The sequence below is a fragment of the Oncorhynchus kisutch genome, linkage group LG14, assembly GCF_002021735.2.
Source record: "Oncorhynchus kisutch isolate 150728-3 linkage group LG14, Okis_V2, whole genome shotgun sequence".
Lineage (NCBI taxonomy): Eukaryota > Metazoa > Chordata > Actinopteri > Salmoniformes > Salmonidae > Oncorhynchus > Oncorhynchus kisutch.
Genome location: NC_034187.2, coordinates 88044777 through 88063638, shown reverse-complemented (window position 1 = coordinate 88063638; position 18862 = coordinate 88044777). Strand labels below are relative to the sequence as shown.

General features: G+C 49.9%; 1 protein-coding gene across 1 annotated transcript in view; it reads left to right on the top strand.

Annotated features, from left to right (window-relative positions):
* The first annotated feature begins 1724 nt into the window (after positions 1-1724).
* Positions 1725-18862, top strand: part of LOC116353440 (protein CBFA2T1-like) — a 107845-nt gene continuing 90707 nt past the window's right edge. Inside the window, exon 1 of the mRNA XM_031789141.1 lies at positions 1725-2255. The gene's annotated coding sequence lies outside the window, so the exon portion shown is untranslated. The remainder of the gene's footprint in view (positions 2256-18862) is intronic.

The window sequence follows — 18862 nt, the reverse complement described above, 5'->3', positions numbered from 1 at the left end:
GCTCTACTCTACTCTACTATATTCTACTATATTCTACTCTACTCTGCTCTGCCTGGCTCAGCTCACCTCTGCTCTGCCTGGCTCTGCTCTACTCTACTCTACTCTACTCTACTCTACTCTGCCTGTCTCAGCTCAGCTCTACTCTACTCTACTCTACTCTGCTCTGCTCTGCTCTACTCTACTCTGCTTGGCTCAGCTCTACTCTACTCTACTCTACTCTGCCTGTCTCAGCTCTACTCTACTCTACTCTGCCAGGCTCAGCTCTACTCTCCTCTACTCTACTCTGCCTGTCTCAGCTCTACTCTAATCTGCTCTGCCTGGTTCTGCTCTGCCTGGCTCAGCTCTACTCTACTCTTATTGTCTCTGCTCTACTCTGCTCTGCCTGGCTCAGCTCTACTCTACCCTGATTGGCTCAGCTCTACTATACTCTAATTGGCTCAGCTCTACTCTACTCTGATTGGCTTTACTCTACTCTGATTGGCTCAGCTCTACTATACTCTGATTGGCTCAGCTCTACTCTACTCTGATTGGCTCAGCTCTACTCTACTCTGATTGGCTCAGCTCTACTCTACTCTGATTGGCTCTGCTCTACTCTGCACTGCCTGGCTCAGCTCTACTCTACCCTGATTGGCTCAGCTCTACTCTACTCTGATTGGCTCAGCTCTACTCTACTCTGATTGGCTCAGCTCTACTCTACTCTGATTGGCCCAGCTCTACTCTAGTCTGATTGGCCCAGCTCTACTCTACTCTGCCTTTCTCAGCTGGTGGATTGACTTCCATATGGTGGGGAGTTTCTTGGGTTACTGCAGGGTAACCTGCGTGAGTTTAGAGAGAGAGAGGGTACAGATTATATACAGACTCAGTGAGCATAGCCTTGCTATTGAGAAAGGCCGCCGTAGGCAGAGCTGGCTCTCAAGAGAAGACAGGATATGTGCACACTGACCACAAAATGAGGTGGAAACTGAGCTGCACTTCCTAACCGCCTGCCCAATGTTTGACCATATTAGAGACATATATTTCCCTCAGATTACACAGATCTTCAAAGAATTCGGAAAATAAAATCCTCATAAACAGTAGATATGGGTGAAATACCACAGTGTGCATCACAGCAGCAAGATTTGTGACCTGTTGCCGCAAGAAAAGGTCAACCAGTGAAGAACAAACACCATTGTAAATAAAAACCCATATTTATGTTTATTTTTCCCCTTTTGTACCTATTTGCACATAACATGACATTTGAAATGTCTTTATTCGTATGGAACTTCTGTGAATGTAATATTTTATGTTAATTTGTTTGTTTGTTTATTTCACTTTTGTTCATTATTATTTTCACCTGGCAGCGTTAACATGTTTTTCCCATGTCAATAAATCCCCTTGAATTGAAATTGAATAGAGTTTTAGAGGGTGAGAGAGAGATGAGAGCAAGAGTGAGAAACAGAGAGTGTCCGTGCACATTCAGTCACCTACAGAGGCACAGTTCAGTAGTTGCTCTAAATGAGTGGGGCAATACAAATAACCCAGGTGACATTTTGTCTATAACACACCATTCTAGTCTATTATACACTTCTACTTGACCTCTACAACCTGTTTTGGGACACAGAAGCCACAGCCTGTTGGAGCTGCTTGCTCAGTCAGCCTGTCACACCTCCTCCTCCTCCTCCCACCGCTGGGAGCCCGCCCACACCGACTCCCTCCACCTGGGTCCCGGAGCGCCGCCGACCGAACGACCCCAACTGCAGGAGGAAGCATCACTATTCTATTCCTCGTTCTAACGGCAACCGACACACAACCGGCAGGCGCGCCAAATGTGCAAGTCCAAATGCGTGGTTATTCATCTCCTCTCTAACGTAGACTAGCTTATATAAGATAAATTCATTTAATTTCAGCAGTCATTTTGGAAGATAAAAAGGCTTTCAACGACGGCAAGCAGAACAGAAGAGGTAGCTTATTTGATAGCGACGCATCATCCCCGTGTTTTCTCTCTAGCTCGACTCGAACGCCTTGAACGTCAGCTCCGTTCCATCCAGAATGTTGTCTGCTGATTGAAGAATCCTTGCCGCCCTGCTGTGCTGCTCATGTGTTCTGGGTTTCTGACGGACCGTTCTGACTTCTTGAGCCGTATTTATATTGACTGAACTGATAAACATTCGTCATTCTAACATTGATCGGAGTGGACTGGAGTCAGAGGCTGACTGGAAATACATTTTGCCCTCACACCATCGTAACGCATGGTGGGAATTGTGCATCTTTTCAGTGTAAGTGCCATTTATTTATTCATGCATTCACTCTCTTCTTTGCTTGTCCTTTATGTTGCTGTGTATATTTGGTTGTGGAGAGAAGTAAATATACGCTAGAACATCTTGTGAGACTTGCTGTAGCCCTGTTGCGTTATAGCCGTGGTGAAATGTATCGGATACAACAAAGGTGATTGCTGAAGTGGGCAATGGTTCTTTATGAAAATGCTTAGTCAAAAATATTGTCAAAATATGAATATTATATGAATTGAAATAATCTATGATCTAGACTATGGAATTGCGGTTTATATTCATGCGCAACTGGATATGGTATTATTGGAAATAAATGCGCGTAAATAAAGAGAATATCTGTTGAAACAGACCTGTAAAAATATAACATTGATTTAATCAGCAGGCTTATTATGTTGTAGTTGTCATTTTTCATGTTCATTAGTCATAAGAGACAACCCTGGTGAAATAATTGACTAAGTAACGTGGTTCTTTCCGCGCGTAATGGTTTCATACAAAGATGATTTGGGCAGGCAGGTCACCCGTGATAAGTCAGTATTCAACATCCATCCTTGTTTTAGGACATCAGGAGATTACGTGAAAATCTGCCACTAGGGGCAACAGTCACCTTCAACTACATTTCCGTTTTGCGTGTATGGCATATGGGTTTCAAGCGTCTGCCTCTGGCTCCGATGGTTTTATGTTCGAAATCCAGCAGGATATAAAGTTGTTTTTGATATTTTGGTTTTAAGTCGATCCCAAACCTTAACCGGAACTTTTAAAATGCGGAGTGATTCGGCGTGATCGGGTCTAGTGTGCTGGGGTGATGGAGTCTAGTATATGCTGTTGAATAACAATATACATGTCAGTATGTAGTATATAAAATGTAATAACAATATTCATGTCAGTATGTAGTATATACAATGTAATGACAATATTCATGTCAGTATGTAGTTTAAACAATTGAATAATAATATTCATGTCAGTTTGAAAGAATGCTTTAATGTCCATGCCTGGCCAGCCTGTCTGCTCTCCTAACACACACACGCACACATACACACACGCACGCACGCACGCACACACGCACGCACGCACGCACGCACGCACGCACACACACACACACACACACACACACACACACACACACACACACACACACACACACACCAATCTGTCACATCCAATGTCACCCCTTCGACCTGCCACGTCAGCTGACAATCCCCTGGAGTCTGGAGCCCTGAACCCGGTTTATTCAAGGGTCTTAACAACACACTGTGGTGTTTGTGTTTCTGCTCTCCATAGTTTTGGTCGCTCTTCTTTTAAAGGTTGACATCCGTGGGACTTTGCATTTCATTAGAACACCACCTGGCCCAACCCCCACCGAGGACCAGTCACATCTCCTCAATCTATCCTGATGTTTTTACTCTCAACCCACTGAGACTTTGTCCCACAAATCCTCATGTGATCTCCCCCCCCAAAAAAAAATCTAAATTGAAGTTGAAATGGGATTTATTTTAGGGGGCAGTGGTTGTATTGGTAGTGGTGGGGTTGCCTAGAGTTTTGGCAAAAGTTTAACACTGAAATTTAAGGGTTTGGTTTATATTTTCTCAATAGCTATGGGAACTTGGTCTCCGCGGCAGTCAGCATGTCTCCTGTGAAAGGAAAGAAAGAAAACCACCGGGCTAGCTGCTGGGGTGATGGGGTCTAGTCTACTGGGGTGATGGGGTCTAGTCTGCTGGGGTGATGGGGTCTAGTCTGCTGGGGTGATGGGGTCTAGTCTCCTGGGGTGATGGGGTCTAGTCTCCTGGGGTGATGGGGTCTAGTCTACTGGGGTGATGGGGTCTAGTCTGCTGGGGTGATGGGGTCTAGTCTACTGGGGTGATGGGGTCTAGGCTGCTGGGGTGATGGGGTCTAGTCTACTGGGGTGATGGGGTCTAGTCTCCTGGGGTCTAGTCTACTGGGGTGATGGGGTCTAGTCTCCTGGGGTGATGGGGTCTAGTCTCCTGGGGTCTAGTCTACTGGGGTGATGGGGTCTAGTCTCCTGGGGTGATGGGGTCTAGTCTACTGGGGTGATGGGGTCTAGTCTACTGGGGTGATGGGGTCTAGTCTCCTGGGGTCTAGTCTACTGGGGTGATGGGGTCTAGTCTCCTGGGGTGATGGGGTCTAGTCTCCTGGGGTGATGGGGTCTAGTCTCCTGGGGTGATGGGGTCTAGTCTACTGGGGTGATGGGGTCTAGTCTACTGGGGTGATGGGGTCTAGTCTCCTGGGGTCTAGTCTACTGGGGTAATGGGGTCTAGTCTGCTGGGGTGATGGGGACTAGGCTGCTGGGGTGATGGGGTCTAGTCTACTGGGGTGATGGGGTCTAGTCTACTGGGGTCTAGTCTACTGGGGTGATGGGGTCTAGTCTACTGGGGTGATGGGGTCTAGTCTACTGGGGTGATGGGGACTAGGCTGCTGGGGTGATGGGGTCTAGGCTACTGGGGTGATGGGGTCTAGTCTGCTGGGGTGATGGGGTCTAGTCTACTGGGGTGATAGGGTCTAGTCTGCTGGGGTGATGGGGACTAGGCTGCTGGGGTGATGGGGTCTAGTCTCCTGGGGTGATGGGGTCTAGTCTACTGGGGTCTAGTCTACTGGGGTGATGGGGTCTAGTCTACTGGGGTGATGGGGTCTAGTCTACTGGGGTGATGGGGTCTAGTCTCCTGGGGTGATGGGGACTAGGCTGCTGGGGTGATGGGGTCTAGTCTCCTGGGGTGATGGGGTCTAGTCTACTGGGGTCTAGTCTACTGGGGTGATGGGGTCTATTCTGCTGGGGTGATGGGGTCTAGTCTGCTGGGGTGATGGGGTCTAGTCTACTGGGGTCTAGTCTACTGGGGTCTAGTCTACTGGGGTGATGGGGTCTAGTCTACTGGGGTGATGGGGTCTATTCTGCTGGGGTGATGGGGTCTAGTCTACTGGGGTGATGGGGTCTAGTCTCCTGGGGTGATGGGGTCTAGTCTACTGGGGTGATGGGGTCTAGTCTCCTGGGGTGATGGGGTCTAGTCTACTGGGGTCTAGTCTACTGGGGTGATGGGGTCTAGTCTACTGGGGTGATGGGGTCTATTCTGCTGGGGTGATGGGGTCTAGTCTGCTGGGGTGATGGGGTCTAGTCTACTGGGGTCTAGTCTACTGGGGTCTAGTCTACTGGGGTGATGGGGTCTAGTCTACTGGGGTGATGGGGTCTATTCTGCTGGGGTGATGGGGTCTAGTCTACTGGGGTCTAGTCTCCTGGGGTGATGGGGTCTAGTCTACTGGGGTCTAGTCTACTGGGGTCTAGTCTACTGGGGTGATGGGGTCTAGTCTCCTGGGGTGATGGGGTCTAGTCTCCTGGGGTGATGGGGTCTAGTCTACTGGGGTGATGGGGTCTAGTCTACTGGGGTGATGGGGTCTAGTCTACTGGGGTGATGGGGTCTAGTCTCCTGGGGTGATGGGGTCTAGTCTACTGGGGTGATGGGGTCTAGTCTCCTGGGGTGATGGGGTCTAGTCTCCTGGGGTGATGGGGTCTAGTCTACTGGGGTCTAGTCTACTGGGGTGATGGGGTCTAGTCTCCTGGGGTGATGGGGTCTAGTCTACTTGGGTCTAGTCTACTGGGGTGATGGGGTCTAGTCTCCTGGGGTGATGGGGTCTAGTCTACTGGGGTGATGGGGTCTAGTCTCCTGGGGTGATGGGGTCTAGGCTGCTGGGGTGATGGGGTCTAGTCTCCTGGGGTGATGGGGTCTAGTCTACTGGGGTCTAGTCTACTGGGGTGATGGGGTCTAGTCTGCTGGGGTGATGGGGTCTAGTCTCCTGGGGTGATGGGGTCTAGTTTCCTGGGGTGATGGGGTCTAGTCTACTGGGGTGATGGGGTCTAGTCTCCTGGGGTGATGGGGTCTAGTCTCCTGGGGTGATGGGGTCTAGTCTACTGGGGTGATGGGGTCTAGTCTCCTGGGGTGATGGGGTCTAGTCTACTGGGGTGATGGGGTCTAGTCTCCTGGGGTGATGAGGTCTAGTCTACTGGGGTGATGGGGTCTAGTCTACTGGGGTGATGGGGTCTAGTCTACTGGGGTGATGGGGTCTAGTCTACTGGGGTGATGGGGTCTAGTCTACTGGGGTGATGGGGTCTAGGCTGCTGGGGTGATGGGGTCTAGTCTACTGGGGTGATGGGGTCTAGTCTACTGGGGTGATGGGGTCTAGTCTACTGGGGTGATGGGGTCTAGTCTACTGGGGTGATGGGGTCTAGTCTACTGGGGTGATGGGGTCTAGTCTACTGGGGTGATGGGGTCTAGGCTGCTGGGGTGATGGGGTCTAGTCTACTGGGGTGATGGGGTCTAGTCTACTGGGGTGATGGGGTCTAGTCTCCTGGGGTGATGGGGTCTAGTCTACTGGGGTGATGGGGTCTAGTCTGCTGGGGTGATGGGGTCTAGTCTACTGGGGTGATGGGGTCTAGTCTACTGGGGTGATGGGGTCTAGTCTCCTGGGGTGATGGGGTCTAGTCTACTGGGGTGATGGGGTCTAGTCTGCTGGGGTGATGGGGTCTAGTCTACTGGGGTGATGGGGTCTAGTCTACTGGGGTGATGGGGTCTAGTCTACTGGGGTGATGGGGTCTAGGCTGCTGGGGTGATGGGGTCTAGTCTACTGGGGTGATGGGGTCTAGTCTACTGGGGTGATGGGGTCTAGTCTACTGGGGTGATGGGGTCTAGTCTACTGGGGTGATGGGGTCTAGTCTACTGGGGTGATGGGGTCTAGTCTACTGGGGTGATGGGGTCTAGGCTGCTGGGGTGATGGGGTCTAGTCTACTGGGGTGATGGGGTCTAGTCTACTGGGGTGATGGGGTCTAGTCGCCTGGGGTGATGGGGTCTAGTCTACTGGGGTGATGGGGTCTAGTCTGCTGGGGTGATGGGGTCTAGTCTACTGGGGTGATGGGGTCTAGTCTACTTCGGTGATGGGGTCTAGTCTACTGGGGTGATGGGGTCTAGTCTACTGGGGTGATGGGGTCTAGGCTGCTGGGGTGATGCGGTCTAGGCTGCTGGGGTGATGCGGTCTAGTCTACTGGGGTGATGGGGTCTAGTCTACTGGGGTGATGGGGTCTAGGCTGCTGGGGTGATGGGGTCTAGGCTGCTGGGGTGATGGGGTCTAGTCTACTGGGGTGATGGGGTCTAGTCTACTGGGGTGATGGGGTCTAGTCTACTGGGGTGATGGGGTCTAGTCTGCTGGGGTGATGGGGTCTAGTCTACTGGGGTGATGGGGTCTAGGCTGCTGGGGTGATGGGGTCTAGTCTACTGGGGTGATGGGGTCTAGTCTACTGGGGTGATGGGGTCTAGTCTACTGGGGTGATGGGGTCTAGGCTGCTGGGGTGATGGGGTCTAGTCTCCTGGGGTGATGGGGTCTAGGCTGCTGGGGTGATGGGGTCTAGTCTACTGGGGTGATGGGGTCTAGTCTACTGGGGTGATGGGGTCTAGTCTGCTGGGGTGATGGGGTCTAGTCTACTGGGGTGATGGGGTCTAGTCTACTGGGGTGATGGGGTCTAGTCTGCTGGGGTGATGGGGTCTAGTCTACTGGGGTGATGGTGTCTAGTCTCCTGGGGTGATGGGGTCTAGTCTGCTGGGGTGATGGGGTCTAGTCTACTGGGGTGATGGGGTCTAGTCTACTGGGGTGATGGGGTCTAGTCTGCTGGGGTGATGGGGTCTAGTCTCCTGGGGTGATGGGGTCTAGTCTCCTGGGGTGATGGGGTCTAGTCTACTGGGGTCTAGTCTACTGGGGTGATGGGGTCTAGTCTGCTGGGGTGATGGGGTCTAGTCTCCTGGGGTGATGGGGTCTAGTTTCCTGGGGTGATGGGGTCTAGTCTACTGGGGTGATGGGTCTAGTCTCCTGGGGTGATGGGGTCTAGTCTCCTGGGGTGATGGGGTCTAGTCTACTGGGGTGATGGGGTCTAGTCTCCTGGGGTGATGGGGTCTAGTCTACTGGGGTGATGGGGTCTAGTCTCCTGGGGTGATGAGGTCTAGTCTACTGGGGTGATGGGGTCTAGTCTACTGGGGTGATGGGGTCTAGTCTACTGGGGTGATGGGGTCTAGTCTCCTGGGGTGATGGGGTCTAGTCTACTGGGGTGATGGGGTCTAGTCTCCTGGGGTGATGAGGTCTAGTCTACTGGGGTGATGGGGTCTAGTCTACTGGGGTGATGGGGTCTAGTCTACTGGGGTGATGGGGTCTAGTCTACTGGGGTGATGGGGTCTAGTCTACTGGGGTGATGGGGTCTAGGCTGCTGGGGTGATGGGGTCTAGTCTACTGGGGTGATGGGGTCTAGTCTACTGGGGTGATGGGGTCTAGTCTACTGGGGTGATGGGGTCTAGTCTACTGGGGTGATGGGGTCTAGTCTACTGGGGTCCAGTCTACTGGGTGATGGGGTCTAGTCTACTGGGGTGATGGGTCTAGTCTGCTGGGGTGATGGGGTTTAGTATGCTGGGGTGATGGGGTCTAGTCTGCTGGGGTGATGGGGTCTAGTCTACTGGGGTGATGGGGTCTAGTCTGCTGGGTTGATGGGGTCTAGTCTGCTGGGGTGATGGGGTCTAGTCTACTGGGGTGATGGGGTCTAGTCTGCTGGGGTAATGGGGTCTAGGATGCTGGGGTGATGGGGTCTAGTCTACTGGGGTGATGGGGTCTAGTCTGCTGGGGTGATGGGGTCTAGTCTACTGGGGTGATGGGGTCTAGTCTACTGGGGTGATGGGGTCTAGTCTACTGGGGTGATGGGGTCTAGTCTACTGGGGTGATGGGGACTAGTCTACTGGGGTGATGGGGTCTAGTCTACTGGGGTGATGGGGTCTAGTCTGCTGGGGTGATGGGGTCTAGTCTGCTGGGGTGATGGGGTCTAGTCTACTGGGGTGATGGGGTCTAGTCTACTGGGGTGATGGGGTCTAGTCTACTGGGGTGATGGGGTCTAGTCTACTGGGGTGATGGGGTCTAGTCTGCTGGGGTGATGGGGTCTAGTCTGCTGGGGTGATGGGGTCTAGTCTACTGGGGTGAAGGGGTCTAGTCTACTGGGGTGATGGGTCTAGTCTACTGGGGTGATGGGGTCTAGTCTGCTGGGGTGATGGGGTCTAGTCTCCTGGGGTGATGGGTTCTAGTCTGCTGGGGTGATGGGGTCTAGTCTACTGGGGTGATGGGGCTAGTCTACGGGGGTGATGGGGTCTAGTCTACTGGGGTGATGGGGTCTAGTCTGCTGGGGTGATGGGGTCTAGTCTACTGGGGTGATGGGGTCTAGTCTGCTGGGGTGATGGGGTCTAGTCTACTGGGGTGATGGGGTCTAGTCTACTGGGGTGATGGGGTCTAGTCTACTGGGGTGATGGAGTCTAGTCTACTGGGGTGATGGGGTCTAGTCTGCTGGGGTGATGGGGTCTAGTCTACTGGGGTGATGGGGTCTAGTCTGCTGGGGTAATGGGGTCTAGGATGCTGGGGTGATGGGGTCTAGTCTACTGGGGTGATGGGGTCTAGTCTACTGGGGTGATGGGGTCTAGTCTGCTGGGGTGATGGGGTCTAGTCTACTGGGGTAATGGGGTCTAGTCTACTGGGGTGATGGGGTCTAGTCTACTGGGGTGATGGGGTCTAGTCTACTGGGGTGATCAAATCAAAATCAAATGTATTTATATAGCCCTTCGTACATCAGCTGATATCTCAAAGTGCTGTACAGAAACCCAGCCTAAAACCCCAAACAGCAAGCAATCCAGGTGTAGAAGCACGGTGGCTAGGAAAAACTCCCTAGAAAGGCCAATACCTAGGAAGAAACCTAGAGAGGAACCAGGCTATGGGGGGTGGCCAGTCCTCTTCTGGCGGTGCCGGGGGGAGATTATAACAGAACATGGCCAAGATGTTCAAATGTTCATAAATGACCAGCATGGTCGAATAATAATAAGGCAGAACAGTTGAAACTGGAGCAGCTGCACAGTCAGATGGAAGTTGAAACTGGAGCAGCAGCATGGCCAGGTGGACTGGGGACAGCAAGGAGTCATCATGTCAGGTAGTCCTGGGGCATGGTCCTAGGGCTCAGGTCAGTTGAAACTGGAACAGCAGCATGGCCAGGTGGACTGGGGACAGCAAGGAGTCATCATGTCAGGTAGTCCTCGGGCATGGTCCTAGGGCTCAGGTCCTCCGAGAGAGAGAAAGAAAGAGAGAAGGAGAGAATTAGAGAACGCACACTTAGATTCACACAGGACACCGAATAGGACAGGAGAAGTACTCCAGATATAACAAACTGACCCCAGCCCCCCGACACATAAACTACTGCAGCATAAATACTGGAGGCTGAGACAGGAGGGGTCAGGAGACACTGTGGCCCCATCCGAGGACACCCCCGGACAGGGCCAAACAGGAAGGATATAACCCCAGCCACTTTGCCAAAGCACAGCCCCCACACCACTAGAGGGATATCTTCAACCACCAACTTACCATCCTGAGACAAGGCTGAGTATAGCCCACAAAGATCTCCGCCACGGCACAACCCAAGGGGGGGCGCCAACCCAGACAGGATGACCACAACAGTGAATCAACCCACTCAGGTGACGCACCCCCTCCAGGGACGGCATGAGAGAGCCCCAGCAAGCCAGTGACTCAGCCCCTGTAATAGGGTTAGAGGCAGAGAATCCCAGTGGAAAGAGGGGAACCGGCCAGGCAGAGACAGCAAGGGCGGTTCGTTGCTCCAGAGCCTTTCCGTTCACCTTCCCACTCCTGGGCCAGACTACACTCAATCATATGACCCACTGAAGAGATGAGTCTTCAGTAAAGACTTAAAGGTTGAGACCGAGTTTGCGTCTCTGACATGGGTAGGCAGACCGTTCCATAAAAATGGAGCTCTATAGGAGAAAGCCCTGCCTCCAGCTGTTTGCTTAGAAATTCTAGGGACAATTAGGAGGCCTGCGTCTTGTGACCGTAGCGTACGTGTAGGTATGTACGGCAGGACCAAATCAGAGAGATAGGTAGGAGCAAGCCCATGTAATGCTTTGTAGGTTAGCAGTAAAACCTTGAAATCAGCCCTTGCTTTGACAGGAAGCCAGTGTAGAGAGGCTAGCACTGGAGTAATATGATCAAATTTTTTGGTTCTAGTCAGGATTCTAGCAGCCGTATTTAGCACTAACTGAAGTTTATTTAGTGCTTTATCCGGGTAGCCTGAAAATAGAGCATTGCAGTAGTCTAACCTAGAAGTGACAAAAGCATGGATAAATGTTTCTGCATCATTTGTGATGGGGTCTAGTCTACTGGGGTGATGGGGTCTAGTCTACTGGGGTGATGGGGTCTAGTCTGCTGGGGTCTAGTCTGCTGGGGTGATGGGGTCTAGTCTGCTGGGGTGATGGGGTCTAGTCTGCTGGGGTGATGGGGTCTAGTCTACTTAGGTGATGGGGTCTAGTCTACAGGGGTGATGTGTCTAGTCTACTGGGGTGATGGGGTCTAGGCTGCTGGGGTTATGGGGTCTAGTCTCCTGGGTTGATGGGGTCTAGTCTCCTGGGTTGATGGGGTCTAGTCTACTGGGGTTTCACACGTTTCTTGTTTTTTGTAATCAGTTGTTCATGTGTACGTTTACGTATTAAAGGAACCATGGACACTTACCACGCCGCATATTGGTCCTCTGATCCTTTTCGCCTCTCCTCTTCGGAAGAAGAGGAGGAAATCCTTGACACTGAGCAAATGTCAAATTGGCTTTTTACCAAATTATCGTACGACAGACCACGTGTTCACCCTGCACACCCTGATAGACAAACAAACAAACCTAAACAAAGGCAAAGTCTTCTCATGCTTTGTTGATTTCAAAAAAGCCTTCGACTCAATTTGGCATGAGGATCTGCTATACAAATGAATGGAAAGTGGTGTTGGAAAAATATACAACATTATAAAATCCATGTACACAAACAAGTGTGCAGTTAAAATAAGCAAAAACACACACATTTCTTCCCACAGGGCCGTGGGGTGAGACAGGGATGCAGCTTAAGCCCCACCCTCTTCAACATATATCAATGAATTGGCACGGGCACTAGAAAAGTCTGCAGCACCCGGCCTCACCCTGCTAGAATCTGAAGTCAAATGTCTACTGTTTGCTGATGATCTGGTGCTTCTGTCACCAACCAAGGAGGGCCTACAGCAGCATCTAGATCTTCTGCACAGATTCTGCCAGACCTGGGCCCTGATAGTAAATCTCAGTAAGACCAAAATAATGGTGTTCCAAAAAAGGTCCAGTCGCCAGGACCACATAAACAAAATCCAGAAAATCACATTGTAGGATTTTTAATGAATTTATTTGCAAATTATGGTGGAAAATAAGTATTTATTCAATAACAAAAGTTTATCTCAATACTTTGTTATATACCCTGGCTGGTCCGTCTGGACTGCTGTGATTCTGGCTGGATGGACTTACTGGCTGGTCTGTCTGGCCTGCTGTGATTCTGGCTGGACTTTGGCTCTGTATGTCTACAGGTTGTAGCTGTCTGTCTGTTAGGGACCATCTCCCCAGCCACCAGGCTGTCCACTTGCCTCACACCTGTTCTGTTCTGTTGTGGAGTCACATTTAGTGGAGTGGTGTACTGTTGGATAGATAGGGGACAGGGTGGTGTACTGTTGGATAGATAGGAGACAGAATGGTGTACAGTTGGGATAGATAGGGGACAGGGTGGTGTACTGTTGGATAGATAGGAGACAGAATGGTGTACTGTTGGATAGATAGGAGACAGAGTGGTGTACTGTTGGATAGCTAGGGGACAGAATGGTGTACTGTTGGATAGATAGGGGACAAGGTGGTGTACTGTTGGATAGATAGGAGACAGAATGGTGTACAGTTGGATAGATAGGAGACAGAATGGTGTACAGTTGGATAGATAGGAGACAGAATGGTGTACAGTTGGATAGCTAGGAGACAGGGTGGTGGTACTGTTGGATAGGAGACAGAATGGTGTACAGTTGGATAGATAGGAGACAGAGTGGTGTACTGTTGGATAGCTAGGGGACAGAATGGTGTACTGTTGGATAGATAGGGGACAGGGTGGTGTACTGTTGGATAGCTAGGGGACAGAATGGTGTACTGTTGGATAGATAGGGGACAGGGTGGTGTACTGTTGGATAGATAGGAGACAGAATGGTGTACAGTTGGATAGATAGGAGACAGAATGGTGTACTGTTGGATAGGAGACAGAATGGTGTACAGTTGGATAGATAGGAGACAGAGTGGTGTACTGTTGGATAGCTAGGGGACAGAATGGTGTACTGTTGGATAGATAGGGGACAGGGTGGTGTACTGTTGGATAGATAGGAGACAGAATGGTGTACAGTTGGATAGATAGGAGACAGAATGGTGTACAGTTGGATAGGAGACAGAATGGTGTACAGTTGGATAGATAGGAGACAGAATGGTGTACTGTTGGATAGATAGGGGACAGAATGGTGTACTGTTGGATAGATAGGAGACAGAATGGTGTACAGTTGGATAGGAGACAGAATGGTGTACAGTTGGATAGATAGAGGACAGGGTGGTGGTACTGTTGGATAGATAGAGGACAGGGTGGTGGTACTGTTGGATAGATAGGGGACAAGGTGGTGGTACTGTTGGATAGATAGGGGACAGGGTGGTGTACTGTTGGATAGATAGGGGACAGGGTGGTGTACTGTTGGATAGATAGGGGACAGGGTGGTGGTACTGTTGGATCGATAGGGGACAGGGTGGTGGTACTGTTGGATAGATAGGGGACAGGGTGGTGTACTGTTGGATGGATAGGGGACAGGGTGGTGGTACTGTTGGATAGATAGGAGACAGAATGGTGTACAGTTGGATAGATAGGAGACAGAATGGTGTACTGTTGGATAGATAGGAGACAGAATGGTGTACAGTTGGATAGATAGGAGACAGAATGGTGTACTGTTGGATAGCTAGGAGACAGAATGGTGTACAGTTGGATAGATAGGAGACAGAATGGTGTACTGTTGGATAGATAGGGGACAGAATGGTGTGGTGTTGGATAGATAGGAGACAGAATGGTGTGGTGTTGGATAGATAGGAGACAGAATGGTGTACAGTTGGATAGATAGGAGAAACAGCCCAAGACCATTTTTCTTGCTCCACCAATAGAGCATGGAAGAGCCAAGCGCTGGAGTAGTAGTTGGACATGTTCAACCATGGTGGTCCTGTTCCAGGTAGTTGGACATGTTCTACCATGGTATTTCCTGTCCCAGGTAGTTGGACATGTTCAATCATGGTATTTCCTGTTCCAGGTAGTTGGTTCAACCATAGTATTTCCTGTTCCAGGTAGTTGGACATGTTCAATCATAGTATTTCCTGTTCCAGGTAGTTGGTTCAACCATGGTATTTCCTGTTCCAGGTAGTTGGTTCAACCATAGTATTTCCTGTTCTAGGTATTGGTTCAACCATAGTATTTCCTGTCCCAGGTAGTTGGACATGTTCAACCATGGTGGTCCTGTTCCAGGTAGTTGGACATGTTCTACCATGGTATTTCCTGTCCCAGGTAGTTGGACATGTTCAATCATGGTATTTCCTGTTCCAGGTAGTTGGTTCAACCATAGTATTTCCTGTTCCAGGTAGTTGGACATGTTCAATCATAGTATTTCCTGTTCCAGGTAGTTGGTTCAACCATGGTATTTCCTGTTCCAGGTAGTTGGTTCAACCATAGTATTTCCTGTTCTAGGTATTGGTTCAACCATAGTATTTCCTGTCCCAGGTAGTTGGACATGTTCAACCATGGTATTTCCTGTTCCAGGTAGTTGGTTCAACCATGGTATTTCCTCTTTTGAAGGAGTGTCTGCTGCTCAGATTCCTTCCCTTTTTCTGCTAAATCATGACCTTGGTTTTCTGAAAGTTGATGTTGATTGTCCAGTTGATGTTGTATTCCTATAGAAGGTTGGTGACAGTAGGTCATCTGATCTGTTGGTGACAGTAGGTCATCTGATCTGTTGGGGATAGTAGGTCATCTGATCTCTTGGTGGCAGTAGGTCATCTGATAGGTTGGTGGCAGTAGGTCATCTGGGTAGACCCTGATCTGTTGGGGACAGTAGGTCATCTGGGTAGACCCTGATCTGTTGGGGACAGTAGGGCATCTGATCTGTTGGGGACAGTAGGTCATCTGGGTAGACCCTGATCTGTTGGTGACAGTAGGTCATCTGGGTAGACCCTGATCTGTTGGGGACAGTAGGTCATCTGATCTGTTGGTGGCAGTAGGTCATCTGATCTGTTGGGGACAGTAGGTCATCTGGGTAGACCCTGATCTGTTGGTGGCAGTAGGTCATCTGGGTAGACCTTGACCTGTTGGGGACAGTAGGTCATCTGATCTGTCGGTGACAGTAGGTCGTCTGGGTAGACCTTGATCTGTTGGTGACAGTAGGTCATCTGATCTGTTGGTGACAGTAGGTCATCTGGGTAGACCTTGATCTGTTGGGGACAGTAGGTCATCTGATCTGTTGGTGACAGTAGGTCAAGGTCATCTGATCTGTTGGTGACCGTAGGCCATCTGGTTAGACCTTGATCTGCTGGGGACAGTAGGTCAACATAATCTGATCTGCTGGGGACAGTAGGTCATCTGGGTAGAGCAGGAATCCAGGGGCTGCAGAGTCCAGGGGCTGCAGATTGGTCCAACAACACTGCTAGTGTCCCCCTCTCTCTCTGCTGAAGCTCCACCTTCACTACACACAGCTCCTCTCTGAGGACAACATGTTCCCCTCTCTCTCTGCTGAAGCTCCACCTTCACTACACACAGCTCCTCTCTGAGGACAACATGTTCCCCTCTCTCTCTGCTGAAGCTCCACCTTCACTACACACAGCTCCTCTCTGAGGACAACATGTCCCCCTCTCTCTCTGCTGCAGCTCCACCTTCACTACACACAGCTCCTCTCTGAGGACAACATGTTCCCCTCTCTCTCTGCTGAAGCTCCACCTTCACTACACACAGCTCCTCTCTGAGGACAACATGTTCCCCTCTCTCTCTGCTGAAGCTCCACCTTCACTACACACAGCTCCTCTCTGAGGACAACATGTCCCCCTCTCTCTCTGCTGCAGCTCCACCTTCACTACACACAGCTCCTCTTGGAGGACAACATGTTCCCCTCTCTCTCTCTCTGCTGAAGCTCCACCTTCACTACACACAGCTCCTCTCAGAGGACAACATGTCCCCCTCTCTCTCTCTCTGCTGCAGCTCCACCTTCACTACACACAGCTCCTCTCGGAGGACAACATGTCCCCCTCTCTCTCTGCTGAAGCTCCACCTTCACTACACACAGCTCCTCTCGGAGGATATCATTGGACTGCGGCATTTGTTCAAACTTCTGTCTTAACTTCTGTCTTAACTGTTCTTTTGAAGCACGGGTCTCCTCCTGGAAATGCCTCAACTCTCCTATCAGTGTCTGGACAGTGTTACATTCTAATGCCTCAACTCTCCTATCAGTGTCTGGACAGTGTTACATTCTAATGCCTCAACTCTCCTATCAGTGTCTGGACAGTGTTACATTCTAATGCCTCAACTCTCCTATCAGCGTCTGGACAGTGTTACATTCTAATGCCTCAACTCTCCTATCAGCGTCTGGACAGTGTTACATTCTAATGTCTCAACTCTCCTATCAGCGTCTGGACAGTGTTACATTCTAATGTCTCAACTCTTAAATCAGCGTCTGGACAGTGTTACATTCTAATGTCTCAACTCTCCTATCAGCGTCTGGACAGTGTTACATTCTAATGTCTCAACTCTCCTATCAGCGTCTGGACAGTGTTACATTCTAATGTCTCAACTCTCCTATCAGCGTCTGGACAGTGTTACATTCTAATGTCTCAACTCTCCTATCAGCGTCTGGACAGTGTTACATTCTAATGTCTCAACTCTCCTATCAGCGTCTGGACAGTGTTACATTCTAATGTCTCAACTCTCCTATCAGCGTCTGGACAGTGTTACATTCTAATGTCTCAACTCTCCTATCAGCGTCTGGACAGTGTTACATTCTAATGTCTCAACTCTCCTATCAGCGTCTGGACAGTGTTACATTCTAATGTCTCAACTCTCCTATCAGCGTCTGGACAGTGTTACATTCTAATGTCTCAACTCTCCTATCAGCGTCTGGACAGTGTTACATTCTAATGTCTCAACTCTTCCATTAGCGTCTGGTTTGTAGTTTGTAGTTCATTATCCGCTAGTGGTTTTATCATGTACAACTCTTCTTCAATCTGCTCTTGACTGGCTTCAGATCCTTGGAAAATTACTATTCCGTTACTCTATATATTAATGTGACATTTTGGGGTTGTTGTCTCATTGTCTTTGTTTCCAGACCTTTGAAGTTGTTTGTTTGCCTTGCGCCAGGTTGCCAAGCATTTAGACGTTCAGTTGTTTGTTTGCCTTGCGCCAGGTTGCCAAGCATTTAGACGTTCAGTTGTTTGTTTGCCTTACGCCAGGTTGCCAAGCATTTAGACGTTCAGTTGTTTGTTTGCCTTGCGCCAGGTTGCCAAGCATTTAGACGTTCAGTTGTTTGTTTGCCTTGCGCCAGGTTGCCAAGCATTTAGACGTTCAGTTGTTTGTTTGCCTTGCGCCAGGTTGCCAAGCATTTAGACGTTCAGTTGTTTGTTTGCCTTGCGCCAGGTTGCCAAGCATTTAGACATTCAGTTGTTTGTTTGCCTTGCGCCAGGTTGCCAAGCATTTAGACGTTCAGTTGTTTGTTTGCCTTGCGCCAGGTTGCCAAGCATTTAGACGTTCAGTTGTTTGTTTGCCTTGCGCCAGGTTGCCAAGCATTTAGACGTTCAGTGAAAAGACAAGATACTTCTTTATTTATTAGTCTTTTTGTTGCATAAAGGTTTTAGGGTTTCTGGGTGCTCTTTTAAAAAACCTTTCCTCCCTGCTTCACTAGCAATGCCTTCTGCATATTTGTTTGCAAGGTTTCTGAGCTTTGGGGGGCTTGTTACTGTCTCCATCTTAGTTGATTACGGTTGCACACAGCACATGTTGCAGCTGGATTTCACTTGGCTAGTTGTAGCTAGGCGTTTTTAAATGGAAACTAAGTTGAACTTGTACTCTTCCTTTAAATCATTTGAAGTATGATATAAAATACTAGATATTATGAGTTCATCATTTTACCAGCTACTCTTGGAACTCTCTCTCTCTCTCTCTCTCCCTCTCTCTCTCTAGAGGAAGAAGGGATAGAGGGATGGAAGAATGGGGGGAAGGAGGAAATGGGAAAGCCTTTTTTCTGAGGGGTCTGGTCTCTCTGTCTGTGTGTCTGGTACAGGCGTGTGTGTCGACCTTGTAGCAACACACACGGCCACAGTGTCCCCAGGATGAAGATTACCTTCTGTTATCTGTAATGGGCTTTTGTTTGTGGACTCAGGAAAGCTCCCACACTAGAAGGAGAAGAAGGTGACCAGGGCCAAGGTTTCTGCCCATAAGGCTCTGGTCTAAAGTAGTCCACTATATAGGGAATAGGGTGCCATAGGGCTCTGGTCTAAAGTAGTGCACTATATAGGGAATAAGGTGCCATAGGGCTCTGGTCTAAAATAGTGCACTATATAGGGAATAGGGTGCCATAGGACTCTGGCCTAAAGTAGTGCACTATATAGGGAATAGAGTGCCATACGACTCTGGTCTAAAATAGTG